This window comes from Protopterus annectens, chromosome 10.part0 (genome assembly GCF_019279795.1).
Source record: "Protopterus annectens isolate FY-2018-M chromosome 10.part0, PAN1.0, whole genome shotgun sequence".
Classification (NCBI taxonomy): domain Eukaryota; kingdom Metazoa; phylum Chordata; order Ceratodontiformes; family Protopteridae; genus Protopterus; species Protopterus annectens.
The window spans coordinates 480,861,229-480,879,097 of NC_056744.1; the positions used below are offsets into that span (position 1 = coordinate 480,861,229).

The following is a 17,869-nucleotide window of genomic DNA, read 5'->3' on the forward strand; positions in this document are numbered from 1 at the left end:
GTATGCCTAACAAGTGTTTAGGCTTCCGAGTTAGTAGTACAAACTAAGATGATGTTTAACTTGATGTTTTAAGGTATAATACAGCTCTGTCTGCAGCTTATTCATCAAACACAAAATACATGGAAAATGCCAGATGCTTCATTTGGCACGAGGTAAAACAGACCATATACCTTTAAATGAAACTATCATAACATAGTGGTTTAGAGCCTATTCCTCTTTCATATGAATGGCTCCTGCTTGTAAATTATAGCCTGTGTACTTGTCCCATGGGTCAGGGGAAAAAGCAGCCTCCTAAAAACAGAACTATGATTGGTGCTCTTAAAGATTCCCTAATTGAAACCAAATGTTCAAATGTAGAATTCTGGGATCTTTGGCCTCTGCCCAAAAATCTTCAGTATGTTAAGTTTTTTTGCAGGCATCTTACATCAGCTAAGCTCCATTTGGTATAGAAAGAACTTTCAGTCCTTGGAAATCATTGAAGTATTTCTAAAGTATTTTGGTTCTCTGACTCAATGGATTAATCTAAAACTGTTTTAAGAAGGAGGACATTATTCTGAATAAGTAAGCAAAACATTTTTTTTTTGGTAACAACAACTTTTATGCATTTTGTTTTTGTTGCAACTGCTTGTTTTATGCCAAAACCTCTTTGTATTCTAGCGAGAAGCACTTTAAAGATGTTGAGACTATAACACTTTTAATATTGCTTTTCATTTTAAAGTACACGTCGTTTTGAATTTCTCACTGAAAATGAAGGTAGAAAAATATGCAATAGTAGATGCAGATTTACTGTCTTTTTTTATTGCTGTCTGCATGGCAGGCATGATTAATTGATAGCAGAGGGCACAGATTATTTCTAGTCATGAAAGTCTGATCATAAATACTAATGTTACTTCAAAAAACTATGGTTGACAAAAGTGTCATCGCCTAAAAAAGAAAACATTACTTGTTCCAATTCTGCAGTTAAATAGAAACTATCACTTCAGTAAATTCCAACATTTTTACAGCACATGCTAAGACGTATGCGCTCATAGACACGTGTATTAAGGAATACATACACATAAGTCACATGTAGAAGTGCTTTACAGTTCTTTAATAGTTTTATTTATGCTACTTACTGGTTTGATATCAATAAGAGGACCACAGCATAAACCACACTGTAACAGGTTTAAGTTTCATATATTCATTACATAATCACAAGTTTTCAATTTCATACAGACTCTATGACTATATACATTTTATGTTCTAAACTGATGGTTTGTTAGTAATATGATAGTGTGAATAAGCAACTTCTGCAAAACAATATTAATGTTTAATTATAAAGCAAGTTGAACAAACATTTAATTTTCTATAGACCACTGCAGAAATGACAGTTTAATAGTTTGTTTAATGACAGTATTTCATCAGAAGTTATATGCTAGACAGGCTGCATCTCACATGTGAGGCAGATATTAAGCTGGATTTTTAACCTTGTCTCAAGGATATCTCATTGCTGTTGTTTTGGATTCACTGGATGTTGTATTACTTGCGGGGTGTTTGCTTACAGGAAAAAGTCCTACTGCTAATCAAGTGCCGGTTATGAAATAAACAAGATATGATGAGGCTACTAGCTCAGTGGGTCTAACCCAGTCCTCAAAGGGTAAATGCATAAAATAAATCAGAAATAAGAGACACCTTTTAAACAGTTTCCTACAATGGAGAAAAGCTTAGTAACACAGACGATTTTTATTTTTATTTGTCCTTTGGTAACCAGGAAAGTCTGACTAAGCCAATGGCCAATTTTCAGCAAAGGCCTGGGGAGAAAAGCTCCACAACAGATTTAAAAACATTGAAACAGTAGTTGATGTGCAATTGTATACAAGGGGAGAAAAGCCCTGCAATAAATTAAATATTTCCAATGAGCTATGGAGAATGGCTCCACAAAACAAACAAACAAAAATATTTTACAATATTTGATAAGTAAGTTATATACAAGCAGAGAAAATCCCCACAATAGATGAAACACAAACAGATTGAGATACAGCTGGGCGTCGGGCTGGCAACTCGGCACCATAAAAAAATCTACTGCCAATCTTTAGCGGACCAGAGTTCCGCTGTGGCGACCCCTAACCGGGAAAAGCCGAAAAGACAAACAACTAGGATGAACCATGATCAAGAATGCAATGTGAACTGCAAGTAGCAAGACACTGTGCAGAAGTATACAATCTACATCAAGTAGATTAATACATACTTTCAAAATATTGACTATATTTCTAATACTAATGGAGGTGAGAAACGGTATATTCTGCTGCTAAAATAGACAGAGTAACAACATGAGATGAGGAAGAGTAATGAGCAGGAGGGAAAATTAAGGACATGGAGACAGAGTTTACTGTTAGAAAGACGAGACTGTTATGGAAGGACATTAGAAAGGAAAGTTGGCTGAAGAGGTAAAGAGCATACATTAGTAATACAGTATCATTAAAGTGAGAGCTTCATTTGATGTTAGGCCATTGCTACCTGGTCAGATATGAAGGTGGTAGTAAATGAGTGAGAAAGGCATAGTTATAGTAGGTCAGTGGTCATACATGTGTTGTGAGAGTTGTACAGTTACAGGTCCAGTTGTCAGACAGATATTTTTTTAAGGGATAAGGAGACAGAGATCCGGAAGTGTGCCACATAGGTGGAATAAAGAGTTTCCTTTGATTGATGTGGCTGATGTGGTTTATAGGTAGTGAGGAGCATTTTGTTTTCAGATCAAAGTGGCCTAGAAGGGGTGTATGTATGTAATAAGTCTAGCAGGGATTTGGTTTGTTCAGGTTTGTCTATTAATTTGTGGACTAGGAGTAGATGGGCATATGTGAATTGCTTGGATAATTCAAGCCAGTCGAGCTGTTGTAGGGCTACGCAGTGATGGGTTCTCTTTGATGAGTTAGTGGCAGATGTTGTTATAATTAGCAGCACTGGTTTAGTTTATTTTGGATGGAAGGTTGTCGGCTAAGCAGTACTGGGGGCCACATAGGGAGTCCTTAATTTGTGTTGATTTTCTTTTTTTTTTTTTTTTGATAACTGGTTGCACAAGCAAGTCAAATTTCAGGTTGTCATCAATTGACATGCCTAATAACTTTGTATGGGGGATGACTTCTAATAACCGTGTCACTTCGGAAGCCCGATTTCATTAAATGAGTTTCATTAAATATCTCAAAAGTTTTGAATTTATTTCTGCATACATGGAACAAAGGTGCAATGGTTAGCATTTCTGAGTAATAGCAAACTGGTTTCCAGTTCATTCCTTAAATGGGATGCTACCTGTGTGGAGTTTGCACATCCTTCCTGTATGTGCTATTATTATTTTTTTTTTATTATTATTTTTTTTGTTTGTTTTTGCTGAGTGCTGTGGTTTCCACACAAATTCCAAAGATATATTACAGGTGACCTTGTTTTACTTCAAAGTGTGTGTGTGTCTGTGTGTCTGCCTGTGTGTGTGTGTGTGTGTCTGTGTGTGTCTGTGTGTCTGTGTGTGTCTGTCTGTCAGTCTGTGTGTGTGTGTGTGTATGTGTGTGTGTGTGTGTGTGTGTGTGTGTGTGTGTGTGTGTGTGTGTGTGTGTGTGTGTGTGTGTGTGTGTGTGTGTGTACCTTACAATTAGCTCCTTTGTCTTGTGCTTACCGTGGATAGGTTTCAGTTTGCCTGTGAACCTGGACTTGATAAGTAGATTATGGGGTGGTCTTTGCATAAATGAACAAATAAATGCAAATGTGTGTACATGTACGTGTATGTACATGTGTGTGTGTGTGTGTGTGTGTGTGTGTGTGTGTGTGTGTGTGTGTGTGTGTGTGTGTGTGTGTAGTTATATCTAGTTCATATCAAATAGGTCGATCATGCCTACGATCAACCTGTTAACTTTGGTCGACCCTGTCTATGGTTAACAGTTATGTGATAAATGATCCCTGGGGAAGGGGAATATACCCCTCCTCTAGGGATCATGTGATCTTGTACTTAGTAAATATAATTAGCAGGGGGTGTGTGTGGCTGGGGGTTACAGGTGGATGTGCCCCATGCAAAAAATGCTATCTTTTTTGTTTTCCATGTTTTTTGGACTAGCCTCACAGCAGGTGCATTAGTATGCCAGCGTGCTTTTTTTAATGTGTGTGTGTCAATGTTAAGCATATTGATGTTTGTATGGATTGACTATTAGTAGTAAATCCATATATATATATATATATATATATATATATATATATGTATGTGTCTTTCGGCTTTTCCCAGTTAGGGGTCGCCACAGCGGAACTCCGGCCCACTAATGATTGGCAGTAGGTTGTATGTGCTGGCTTGCCGGGCCTAACACACAACCTTCAATGAAGGAATGCCCATTCACGCATGTCGCTACACAGAAGATGCTCTATCTGAGAATCGAACGGGCAACTTCTAACTGTGAGGCGACAATGCTATTGCAGCACCACCACCGCAGTGTATATTGTTCAAGAGGGACATAGTTAGAACCCCAGGGGTGAATTTACAGTTAACCATCCAGTTGTTCAGATTGCGTTTGAAGAGGACCAATGAGGTGCTCTGTTTGACATGATCCTGGAGTCTGTTCCAAAGGCATGGTAACCTCTGGGAGACATTTTTTATATATATATATCTTATATGCATGCATACAAAACACATATATATATATATATATATATATATATATAGTTACACTTCAGAAGATCAAACGGCTGAAATATCGAAGACCATATGGTCGAGACCATGTGATTGATATTTCAGAAGATCAATCTTCTGAAATTGTTATGAAAATAGAAAACAACAGTTAAAGAAGACACTGTCAATACAGCATGGAACAGGAGATTTTCCTATTCCCTGCTGTAGCGTGATCTCGGAGTTGGTATATTTAAGTAGGGGGGTGTGTGGGGAGTGCAGGGGCTCTTGCCCCCTGCATTACCGTCTTCTTTAACTGTTTTCTTCTCTTTTTGTTACAATTCCAGAAGATTGATCTTCTGAAATATCGATCATATGGTCTCGACCATATAGTCTTCGATATATCAGCCGTTCGATCTTCTGAAGTATGTATATATATATATATATATATATATATATATATATATATATATTTAGACAGAGAGACTATTTAATTACACTATACTGTGTCTAATCTCTCTGTCTATCCCTTGCTCTCTTTCTCTCTCTCTCTCTCTCTCTCTCTCTCTAACCCTCTCAGTAGCACTATTTTCTGGATTCCTGTAAGAGGAACCATCTCCAGCATTCTTCTGGTATCTTCTTCCATGTCTTCATTCAGTCTGTTGTCTGTCCTCCAAAGCCACTGCTCCAGCTTTCAATTCCTCTCCAAGAAAGGCAAACAACACTATAGTTGTACTTACCTTAGTCCTCCTTTTAGATAGTCTTAAGTGTTTCCTTAAGGAAACCTGCTCTAGTTAATGCAACAAAGTTTCTCCCTGCTCTGAAAGCAACATTCTCATTAAAGTGATAGTTACACTTCCATTGCTAATACAACAAAAGCTCCTCTCAATCACTTTTATTTACTTTGTACATGTAAAGAAAGGTTTTCTATTTACAGTAGCAGTTCTATGATCAATCTGCTAATCTAGCATTATTTATTTATTTATTTATATCTTTTGATGACTGAGTTAGTCCCACTAAGCTACTGGCCTCTTTTTCAGCAAGACCTGGGGTGATCTTTATACTACAGAAAAAGGTTTGGTTGGGATGTTGTAGAACTTCCCCAATTCTTTTTAATAGGGGGCCATGGGATCTTTTACTTCTACCTAAGCAACCCCCAACTCAAGCAGATGAAACTTCAGCTTAATATCTCATCTGAAGTATGACACACTCAGCTGTATTATTAATAATATTTACAATCAGTTGAACTTTTTATTTGACAACATCTGCCATGTTATACACACACACACACACACACACACACATTATATATATATATATATATATATATATATATATATATATATATATATATATATATATATATATATACGCTCCTTTTACACATAATTAGGCATTTAAGGTGTTCAGGAGACATTCACCCTAATCCTGGTCCCACCCCCAAATGCAGTTCATTAGCCATCTCTTCACCATCATCACTTACTATGCTCCATCATAGATACAAATCCTCCCTTCTTATCCTTAATGGGAATGTAAGAAGCATAGCAAACAAAGTCCATGACCTACATGCCCTACTATCCCTTTACTCCCACCAACATTGTAACACTAACAGAAACATGGCTTAAACCAGATATCAGCAGCTACGAAATTACTGCCCCTGATTACAACATCCTACATAAAGAGAGCAAAAACAAAGGGGGGGGGGGTGCTGCTATCTTATTCAAATATCAACTTATACTAGACCTTCTGGACTTTTCCGTACCTGAATTTGATAATGCAGAATTAATATTTCCTAAATTAACAATTAACCCCCGAAAAAAGACACCTTAATATCATAGCTGGATATATTCCAGCAGGCAACAATCTCACCACACTTTAAAGTATATTACAATGGACCTGCATATCTCTCCCACACGAAACTGTACTAATGGGTGACTTTAATACTGATTGGTTCCTTTGTTCCTTTCCAAACCCTACATCTCATGTAAACCTTTACAGCTTCACCCAACTCATCACATCTCCCACTAGGACTGATAAAACTTCTAAGCATCAATCCATCTTTGACGGGATTTTGCTTAGCAACCCCAGTCTCTCATCCCACTCAGGCTGTCTCCCTGACTGCCTTAGTGACCACAACCCAACCTTTCTAATAAGAAACTGCATTCATCAAAACTGCCAGCCCTCCATCCATCTAATCAGAAACCAAAAAAAAACTTTGATCCAAACAGGTTTATCTCTGCCCTAAAAAGCTGCAATATGGAACCTCTCAAGCACCTGCCTCTAGAAGTTATTCTCTCCTTTAACTCCACCTTCCTAAACATACTCAACTATCACACACACACCCCCAGAACCATTAGAGTGAAATTAAAATATGCACTCTGGCTAAGTAAAGAATCCATATCCCTACTCAGAACCAGAGATAAAGTCTGGGAACAATATCGTAAACCCAAATCTCATATCACTAAACAAACCTTTCTAGAACTCTGAAATAAAGCAAAAAAACTAGTAAAATTAGACAAAAGCGACTGCTATTACAACATACAGAATAAACATCAAAATAACCCTCAAAAATTCTGGGCAGCAGTTAACAATATATTGCATCCTGGAAAAACAATGACTCCTACCCCAATAACCGCCAACAACTCCATGAACTTAGCCAGTCAATTTAATACTTACTTCACAGAATCAATTCAACAACTTACAATGACCCAGACCGGCCCCAACAACACCCCTCCTACCCCAAACCACAACAGATTACACCCTCTCAAAAGCAACAACCAGTTTACACTAAACCCAGTCTCCACTAACACCATCAAAAAACTACTAAATAAACTTAAGCCCACTACCTTGGCTACCAACAATCTCCCTGCTGACTTCCTGCAGATTGCAGCAGTAGCAATCGCATACCCTGTATACATACTTATAAACAGGTCATTATCTGAAGCTTATGTCCCAACCATATCTCCCACATCTTACCCTTACACAAAGGAGGTAACTCCACCGAACTAACAAACTATAGCTGAATAATTCTATCCACTCTCAAAAATTCTGGAAAGGGTTGTACACACCCAACTTATGGATTATCTCCTTACACACAAGCTCCTATCGAATACCCACCATGATTTTTGCCCCTCTCACAGCACCACCACAGCCCTACTGTCATTTACTAACACAGTTAACCAGCATAGAAACAATGGTCAATTTGTATCAACCATATTCCTGGACCTGTCCAAGGCCTTTGACATGGTCAACCACTCCAAACTCATCTATGCCCTCTCCTTCCTTAGCCTTAGTCACCCCACTATCACCTGGTTCCAAAGTTACCTAGCAGAACATCAGCAGACTGCCCGCTGACAACAAGATCTTTCACCCTTCTCCCTGTCACCTTAGGGGCTCCCCAAGGCTCCATCTGTGGTCCTCTTCTTTTTTCCCTTTTTACCAACCAGCTCCATTTGACAACTCCCCAGGCTGCAGTGGTTCAGTTCGCTGATGACACTCCCCTGATTTGCTCAGCTTCCTCCCTCAAAGACCTCCATATCATTACTCAAGATTCCTTCTTATCCACTGAATCCTGGTTCACTAGCTCCCAACTTTTCCTAAATCCCAACAAAACAAAACTTCTTCTCTTCTGCCCAACCAAATACACCTCCCTATCCACAACCTTCAGTAACCTCTCTAAAAATAAAACTATTATCACCCCAACAAATCATACCAAATTACTAAGAGTGTGACAATAACCTGAAATTTGATATTCACATTGGCCAATCCATTAAAAAAGTTCACAAAACAATAGATCTCTAGATTTCTGACAAATAAAACAAAGCCACCATTGCTAGAACCCAACTCCTCTCAACTCTCCTGTATACCTCCCCAATCTTAACCAACCTCCGCAAGACAGATCTCGCCAAACTCGAAGCCTGTTACAATAAAATCTCCAAGTTTGCCACTAATGCCTCATACAAGTCACATCACTGCTCATCACTTAAGCAGCTCAAGTGGCTTGAACTCCCTCAACTTCTTCTCTTTAATCAACTTTCCTTCACCCACAAAATACTCTATCAATCAGAAAAAAACCTGCACTCAAAGATCTCATTCAGCCATATTCCTCCTTCCAGACCTCTTCTCTCCAGCAAAAACTACTTCTACATACCACCAAAGCTAACAATTCAGCAGGTGAATCACTTTTTTCCAGTTACATTTCCAGACACTGGAATAATCTACCTAACTCACTAGCAACTAACTCCTTGACACTTCAGTTTTAAAAAAACTTCTAAAAACGCACCTTAGTAATACCTGGCTTTGCACCTGCAACTCCCCTGGATAACCTAGTCCTCCTTTTCACTCTGTTATCATTACTCTTACTCTACCAGCATGATCTACCACTAAAGGTAGCTTCACTTTAACTGTACATAATCACTTGGATGTATCCAGTACATGTAAACAACCATTTTTATGTAAATTATTGTTGCTCCACTTATTGAGTCTGAAACCACTATCTTGTATGTATTTGCTTCTCACTTGGCTGTTTTTGTTTCTCTATTTTATGTATTTGTTACTCTTCGAGCTTTTCTCCCCGGGTCTCCTCTGAAAAAGGATCTGTGTCCAATCGTATTTTCCCAGTAAACAAACATAAAATAAAATTAAATAATTAATATATATATATATATATATATATATATATATGTATATATATATATATATATATATATATATATATATATATATATATATATGTGTGTGTGTGAGTGAAGATATATAGATAGATAGATGCCAGTAATTTAGTCGAATGCCTTTAAAGTCAACATCTTTTTAGTAGACTAAACAAATGGTCAACAGATTTGCAAGATTGCTAGAATACTGGTGATGGGGAATAGAGGTGTCGACATTTGACTATTTTAATCATTTTTATTCTACATACCTCTCTATCCTATCTGTCTGACTGTCAGTCTATTTGTCTGTCTATCTATCTATCTTAAAGTAAGAGCTAGCACAATTTTGTGCGTGTGTATGTGTGTGCGTGCGTGTGTGTCTGTGTGTGTATAAGGAGGTTAAACTCTATGGTTTTAGGTTGTAGCAATGTATTTATTTACTTATTTATTTGTTGTGTTTATGTTAACTCGGGTAGAACAGTTTATCATTTATTATATGGAGTTATGTTATTTATTTTGTTTTTTTTTGTCTGCTTAACATGTCAAGGCCTTTATACTCCTGTTCAGTGCTTGAAACTTCTCTGTACAAGTTAGGTGCACTGGCTTTATATGATTGCATAATCATTTATGAAGTTTCAGTCTGCAAATTTAGCAGCATCTCTGGCAGACTTGGGTCAGATCCAAAACATTTATTTGGCAGCAATCAGTAGAAAGGCAGTCAGTTTCTGCAGTCATCAGTTTGGAATGGCATAGGAAAAATGTGCTTTCCACAATTCCTCAGAAACTAAAGAATCATTTTAATCTCCAGAATGGTGACATTTTCATCAGCCTTCCACTTGCATCATCCTATTTTTCTCTCAGTTGCCCACTTTGATGGATGTAGCCATCTTAGCACTGTTCACTAAATCCCATATTCCTTATTTTGTGTCTATCATAGGGCAATTTATGAACGTTTACATTCTTCATTCTTTTCAGGGGAACACCCTTCATTTCAGTACTTGGGTTCTAGCATATAGTGAAAGAAAAAAAACTTTGTTGCAAATGTAATATTTTTATTGATCTGCTGTTAGGGTGGAAGGGCTGTTAGCAGGTTTCTGGAACTATAAAGTGCATTCCATATTTTTGCCTTTCTGCAGGAAGTATTAGTATTTTTTCTATGGTCCATTCAAAACCTTTAATGTGGTAGCTGGTAACAACAATCATACGACTCTGAGCAGTTATATTCTTTGATATCAGCACATTTCTTTAACATTAGTCACATATTTTTGGATGGGACATTTGGTTCTTTTACACTAAGTAAAATCTTGCTGTTTCTTAATTAATGTGTACAGTATGGTTTGCATGTTTTATGCCAAACCATACCCATGACTGTCCTACTTCCTGGTTCACTGTAGGAGGTATAATTTGTCAGAACAGCTTTTTAACATTGTACCATTAAGTCTGAGATAAATATATGTATATATAGATATATATACACATGTGCACGTGCGCGCACACACACACACACACACACACACACACACACACACACACACACACACACACACACACACACACATTGCAGATGCAATAATGTTATTGATTTGCCCTTGGGGTGTAGGAGTCATAATGTCGGAATAGCTTTTTAACTTTGTACCATTAAGTCTGATATATATATATATATATATTAATATTAATATTTAGGATGTTTTTACTTTAGTTTTGCATAAACACATACAATTAATTTTACATTCAGAAAAAGAAATTTTTTCCTACAGTGCGACTTTTTTCGTTTCTGATAGCCCTATGCTCAAGTCAAAACTTACAATTGTTTCCCAGAACATTTATACTCTGTGATTCAGGAAATAAAATGAAGCTGTTCTTTAAACTAATCAACAGGTGAGGTTACATCAAGGTGAATAGTATCTTAACCTTATATTTACTGAACATACAACAACATACCTTTCAACCTCTTTCTGGACAAAGCCTGAGATAATGGGGAAACAAAGGCCCAAAAAATAGGGACAGATTTTAAATATTGCTCTAATAAACTTAGAATGATGTTAGACTAAGAGGATCTGTACTAACATGCATTTTCTGAAGGATATGAAGTCTGAAACTCAAATGTATGGCATTATTTAATGACTTCAGTCCTTGGATCATCCTATTGATTTGCCAGAAAAAAACACATTTTATGAGAAAAGACCAAAAACATGATGCAAAAATCTGGACAGAGAGAGAGCTAAGTGCAACAGATTTTTTCTCCTATCCCTTTCACTGGCCTTAAACAGTTAGAACCTGTTTTCATACCTCATGTTTATACATTCCATCCATTAAGTTTAAAAACGGGAAGTGCCACTTATGAAATCACTGCAGCATTGCCTTATACCAGACCTGAAGTTTCTCCCCCTTTCCCTAAGATTAGCATTTTTACACAATAACTCATAATCATCAGGTGCCTTATAGGTATTCTGTAGCTGATAATTTAGTGTACTAATGTTGTTATTGCCTCTTTGTGGTTAAAGGAGGCATACTGGTGTTATTAGCCAAATCTGTGTTTATAAATCAACAGTCACTCACTACCCTCTGTTTTTGAATAGATCCTTTGGTTGCTTATGTTGAGAAGGTAGCTAAGCGCCTAAGAATCAGGCAATGAAAGCCTGGGCTGAGCAGTTCTTACACAAGAAGTTGCAGTGCTGTCTGCCCAGCATTGCATGATGTTCTCTACCAAGGGCACAGCATGGCAGAACGAGCTAGGAGAGCAGCAGTCTTCATCAAGGAAAGTGCATTTAATCTCACAGATATGGCATGGGGGAGTTCAGTCACTGTGTTTCCAAAAGAACAACTATCTTGTATTCATTTAAGGAGCAGGATTTATTCATCAGAACGTATCAAGTTTTTGATCTGGTACTTTACAGTGAAGGCAAAAATAGAATCTCTGTATGAGGGCAGGATGAGATAACAGTTCCAGCAAGCATGCTATGCTATAATATAAAATATACTCAGGGGATACAGTCAGTTCAGAGTGCAAAGATCCTGTTCTTCAAAAAGACAAACTTTGGTTACATGGCAACATTTCTAAAGCGTACTTTAGTTAGAGAGGAGACACCTGGTCAGCAGTGCTAAAGCAGCAACACTACTTGCATGGAATTACAATATAGATATTTTATTCTACTAAAAACAACTAAGGCAACAGAAATAAAACATCAGGTATTCTTACAGAACACAGAAGTTCTCATACATGCAAAGGAGGGAGTAGTGCATTGTAAGTGAATGAGGCAAAATAAAGCTTAAATGTACACATTCATCCAGTTTTTAATCTGCTTCTCCTGGAGGCCATCACAATGCTAGCCAGCTGTGCTGGGCAGACCAGCCTCCCCTGTCATGAGCAATAACTCATCATCTGGTATCCGAGTGTGTTTCCAAGAAAGCTGAGAGTTATAATCTCTGTAGTATGTCCTGGGTCTACCTGGACCCAGAAAATATGAGAAAAAAAGTAAATAACGTGAATTCAAAAGGGGAGCAAAATATTTTCAGGTGTACTGGTAAACAGAAGTAATAAACAAGGTCATATAATGAGACTTGGGTAAAATTAGTTTTGCAGAGTAAAATTTGCCTGCATACAGTGAAAATGAAGAAGAGCTTATGGGATCACAGTAAGAAGACCAAAAATACAAAAGGAGGATAACTGGTGTATTTGCAGGGAAATAGATTCAAAAGAAGATGACAAATCTGAATGTAGAAGAGGCTTCATTGTTAGTTATATTAACAATAAGGACAACCAGTCCTAGTATGGTCCCCTGGGGTAACCCAACAGTAACCCTTATTTTATCTGAGTAAACCATTTACGAAAACCTTCTCTTTTAACTCATGCAGTCACACTGTGACCGAGCCCAAACAGAATCAGCAGGTTATTTTTAGGAAGAAAAACTGGCAGGTGAGCTGGATTATATAGTGCTTCTCTACCATTAAAATTCTATATACCTTTCTTTGCATATGTGTGCGTATGTGTTCGGATGTCAAACTGGAAATCATACATTTGGGATGCAAGATGTCAGGTAACAGTTCATATGGTGAAGGGGAGAAACAGACGAAAAATAATCTGCTTGCTATTTAAAGGGACACAAATAGTATGATGAGGTTGTAAGCAAATACAGTAGGATGTATAGTTATTCAGAGGTAAAGGAAGCCATAACCTGCTACATAGACCTCCTCATTGCTCTGCATTATGTCCTCTCAACTGCTTCGAAATCCCACATCAACTAGCCTATACACAACTTCGCATCCATAAAATGTTATATAACCGCTCACCCTGACCATGTATCTCTGCACTATTTTATCACTGTCTTCCAAATCATCCTCTGTGCTCTCACGACAAAATCCTGCTTTAAAACTATAAAGCAGAAAAGTATGGGGACAAGTATATACACATACTGGATATCCAAAGTTTGGAAGTCTATCCCAAATTCCATCAGAATTGTATCTAGCCTCCACGTGTTTAAGTCCTCCCTCAAAGAATGTCACTAAGTCATGGCTATGCTCATGCACCTCATCTGTATGATCCATATTAACAAATATGTTACATTGTTACCAATGTAACCTCTCATGAGTTGAACTTAAAACATAATTAATAAACAGAATAAAATAAAGCAGAAAGAATAAGAGCCTGTAAACGCCTATGGGAATTGTTCTGGATGACAGCACTTAGGAATGCAGACAATGGTAGAAGGAAAATGTGAAGAGTGTGGAAAACAGGACAGATTGTTGTACGTGTAACACGTTAACCAAGGCCAGTACTATGTCCTACTACACTGCACTGTACTTGCTCACTAGAATTTATATGCACATTTGTTTTCTAAGTAATTAGTCTGAATTACTCTTGTTATTGCTTACATTTTTGCATTTTCCTTCTGAAATGTTTTGTATTTCACGTGAGCTGAGCCTGAAATTAGTCAGTACTGATCAGTGCACTATCATGGTAAACAAATATAAATAAAACTGGGAAGAAATTGATAATCTCCTGACTGGTAAAGCTGTAATGTATCGCCTACTGGCAGTACCACTTCCTTTGTTGTTGAATGCCTCATGCATAGCAGCAGTTTTTATCAGTACTGTGTGCTGCTGCACGGCTGATGCCGCTAACCCTGTTTATTAGTTTGTTAGCTTATTTGCCAGGGTAGTACACTGACCACAACAGGCCACTTGTAGACACAACCCTAGCATTCTTGCAGTCTGTAACTGCAGTATTTTTGGCATGTTTTAACCTTTTGTAGTCTGGTGCTAGTAGGTCTGCATTTTTCCCACATACAACCATGACTCGTGACTACGGTCAGCTCGCACACACTGGCTTATCTTTCTGACCTGATTTTCTACCCTTTACCCCACTTATTTCTTAAGGGAGATGTTAAGGATTTTCTGCTTTCTAGCATAATGCGTTATAGCAAATTTAACTTAATGACTATTCAAATATTTATTAAAATGTGTTTAAATATATAGAAAATACTAATAATATTACATGAAAGTTATCCGTACTAGTACATTAATTTATAAAACACAGCAAGTATATGAATTAAATTTTACTACCACTATCACGCACCTGAGAGTTTGCAAAGTAGTGATCAATCAGTGGACAGGAAACAGTAGTTGTGTTACTAACATAATGTTGCTTATTTACAGTAAGTTCCTTGCACTGTCCAGGATTCTTAAACAATCACCATGGTATCTGTATATCTACTGTGTTATTGGCTGACTTCTCATGTATGAAGTGACACTATCATAGCCCTCATGACTTATCCCCAGAGTTAGATAGCAGCATTGCCTGTGTTCCTCTGTTCTGTGCAACAGCAGCCATTTCTCACGATTGACAGTAGCCAAATTCATCACAACTATTGCTGCTTCTCACTCATCACAAAAACTTCTCACTTGTGATCAAACCATACCAGCCATGATAAATCATGATAAATCCTGCGTTATTCACATCCAGTTGTAGACTCTGTTTTTTTTTTTTTTTTTGCACAGGTTTGCACCACACATCACTTTACATCACTATGGCAGGAAACTGGCTCACCACTCACTTGATTTGCATACATATGTATGGTTATACGTATCACACCACATGCACAGTGAAACACACACACACACACACACACACACACACAAAAGTGCTGTATTGCTTATATCTTAAATGGTGTTTCTTGTAACAGGCATACAGCTGAATTCATGGGGGGCATTAAATAGATACAGCTCCCCCACAGTGGGTTTTAGACAGGACTGATTTTTAAGTTTACATTTCAATTTATGCTAATTTTCATCTCTGATTGGATATTTTTTGTCTGCTGTTTCTGACAATTATACCTAAACAATATTCCATGCTACAAATGCAGGATGTAAATCTTTGTTTTGGCCAGAGTATGAAAAAAATGCCAAAATATAGATGATGTGCCCTGAAATAATGCTTAATCATTTAACCTCTAAAACTACAAAACACGACTGTTAAAATAAAGTAGGCTACCTTTTTATTACTGAGCCATGGTGGTATTTTAATATGCTTATACTAAATATACCAACTATTCTGCAAATTATTCTTATGAATTTAGATTCTGATAAAACAACATTAACATTTAAATTTTTGCTTATAAAGTATTTTAAGCAGAAAGTGCAAAATCTTTTACTGCAGTGTAAATATAAAAGCTTAAAAAAACAGATTTGCTCTGAAAACCAAAACAATAGTAGTTGCATTCATGCCTTGCTCTGCTTAAATGTTTTGGGTTTAAATATTGATGCATAATAGTAAAATAGCAAGATTAAATTAAAAAGCAAAACAAACATGAGAGAGGTATTTTTTTTCAGTGTTTTTGCTCAGCATTAGCAAAACACTATTTAGTATTATTTTTTCAGTATTTTTGTGCAGCATTAGCAGAATACTATTTAGTATTATTTTTTCAGTATTTTTGTGCAGCATTAGCAGAATACTATTTACTAACCTGTATCATAGACAAAACTGCTGCAAATTTCACATCTTGTTCAGAATGTAATTTTTGCACTGTAAATATAATTTTCTTTTGGGATAAAAAAGCAGTATGACTTTAAGCTGAAAAATGATCACATCTCACATTACATACAGTACTTAGAAAGGTGAAACATACACATACAGTACAGTAATGGTGAAATGCTGCCTGAAAGAGATTCTGTAAAACCATAAAGAGTTGTCACAAAACTACCTAAATAAATACAGTAATTAATTAATTCATTCATTCATTCATCATCTTCTTTCGGCTGTTCCCATTAGGGGTCGCCACAGCGGATCATCTGTTTCCATTTCTTCCTGTCCTCTGCATCTTGCTCTGTCACACTAACCACCTGCATGTCCTCTCTCACGACATCCATAAACCTCATCTTAGGCCTTCCTCTTTTCCTGTTACCTGGTAGCTTCATCCTTAGCATCTTTTTCCCAATATACTCAGCATCCCTCCTCAGCACATGTCCAAACCAATGTAATATTGCCTCTTTGGCTTTGTCTCCAAACCTTCCAACCTGGGCTGACCCTCTAATATACTTATTCCTAATCCTGTCCACCCTCGTCACACCCAGTGTAAATCTTAACATCTTTAACTCTGCCACATCCAGCTCTAACTCCTGCCTTTTTGTCAATGCCACTGTCTCCAACCCATATAACATACCTGATCTCACTACCCTCTTGTAGACCCTCCCTTTCACTCTTACTGGTACTCGTCTGTCACAAATCACACCTGACATTCTTCTCCACCCACTCCATCCTGCCTGTACTCTCTTCTTCACCTCTCTTCCACACTCACCATTACTCTGAACTATTGATCCCAGGTATTTAAACTCATCCACCTTCGCCACCTCTACTCCTTGCATCCTCACCATTCCTCTATCCTCCCTCTTATTCACACACATATATTCTGTCTTAGTCCTGCTGAATTTCATTCCTCTTCTCTCTACAGCATATCTCCATCTCTCCACCTGTTCCCTACTCTCACTACAGATCACAATGTCATCTGCAAACATCATAGTCCATGGGGACTCCTGTCTGATCTCGTCTGTCAACCTGTCCATCACCATTGCAAATAAGAAAGGGCTCAGAGCTGATCCTTGATGTAATCCCACCTCCACCTTAAACGCATCCATCATTCCCACCACAAACCTCACCGCTGTCACATTACCCTTGTACATATCCTGTACCACTCTTACATACTTCTCTGACACTCCTGACTTCCTCATACAATACCACAACTCCTCTCTAGGCACCCTGTCATATGCTTTCTCTAAATCTACAAAAACACAATGCAACTCCTTCTGACCTTCTCTGTACTTCTCCATCAACACTCTCAGAGCAAACATTACATCTGTAGTGCTCTTTCCCAACATGAAGCCATACTCCTGATCACTAATCATCATGTCCCTTCTTAACCTGGCTTCCACTACTCTTTCCCATAACTCCATGCTGTGACTGATCAGTTTAATCCCTCTGTAGTTATTACAGCTCTGCACATCACCCTTATTATTAAAAATTGGTACCAAAACACTTTTTCTCTATTCCTCAGGCATCATCTCACTTTCCAAAATTTCATTAAACAATCTGGTTAAAAACTCCTCTGCC

At 37.5% G+C, this 17,869-nt stretch overlaps 1 protein-coding gene across 1 annotated transcript in view; it reads left to right on the forward strand.

Annotated features, from left to right (window-relative positions):
* The first annotated feature begins 382 nt into the window (after positions 1 to 382).
* The window catches only part of DDR2 (discoidin domain receptor tyrosine kinase 2), a 1,067,915-nt gene continuing 1,050,428 nt past the window's right edge, over positions 383 to 17,869 (forward strand). Inside the window, exon 1 of the mRNA XM_044085379.1 lies at positions 383 to 561. The gene's annotated coding sequence lies outside the window, so the exon portion shown is untranslated. The remainder of the gene's footprint in view (positions 562 to 17,869) is intronic.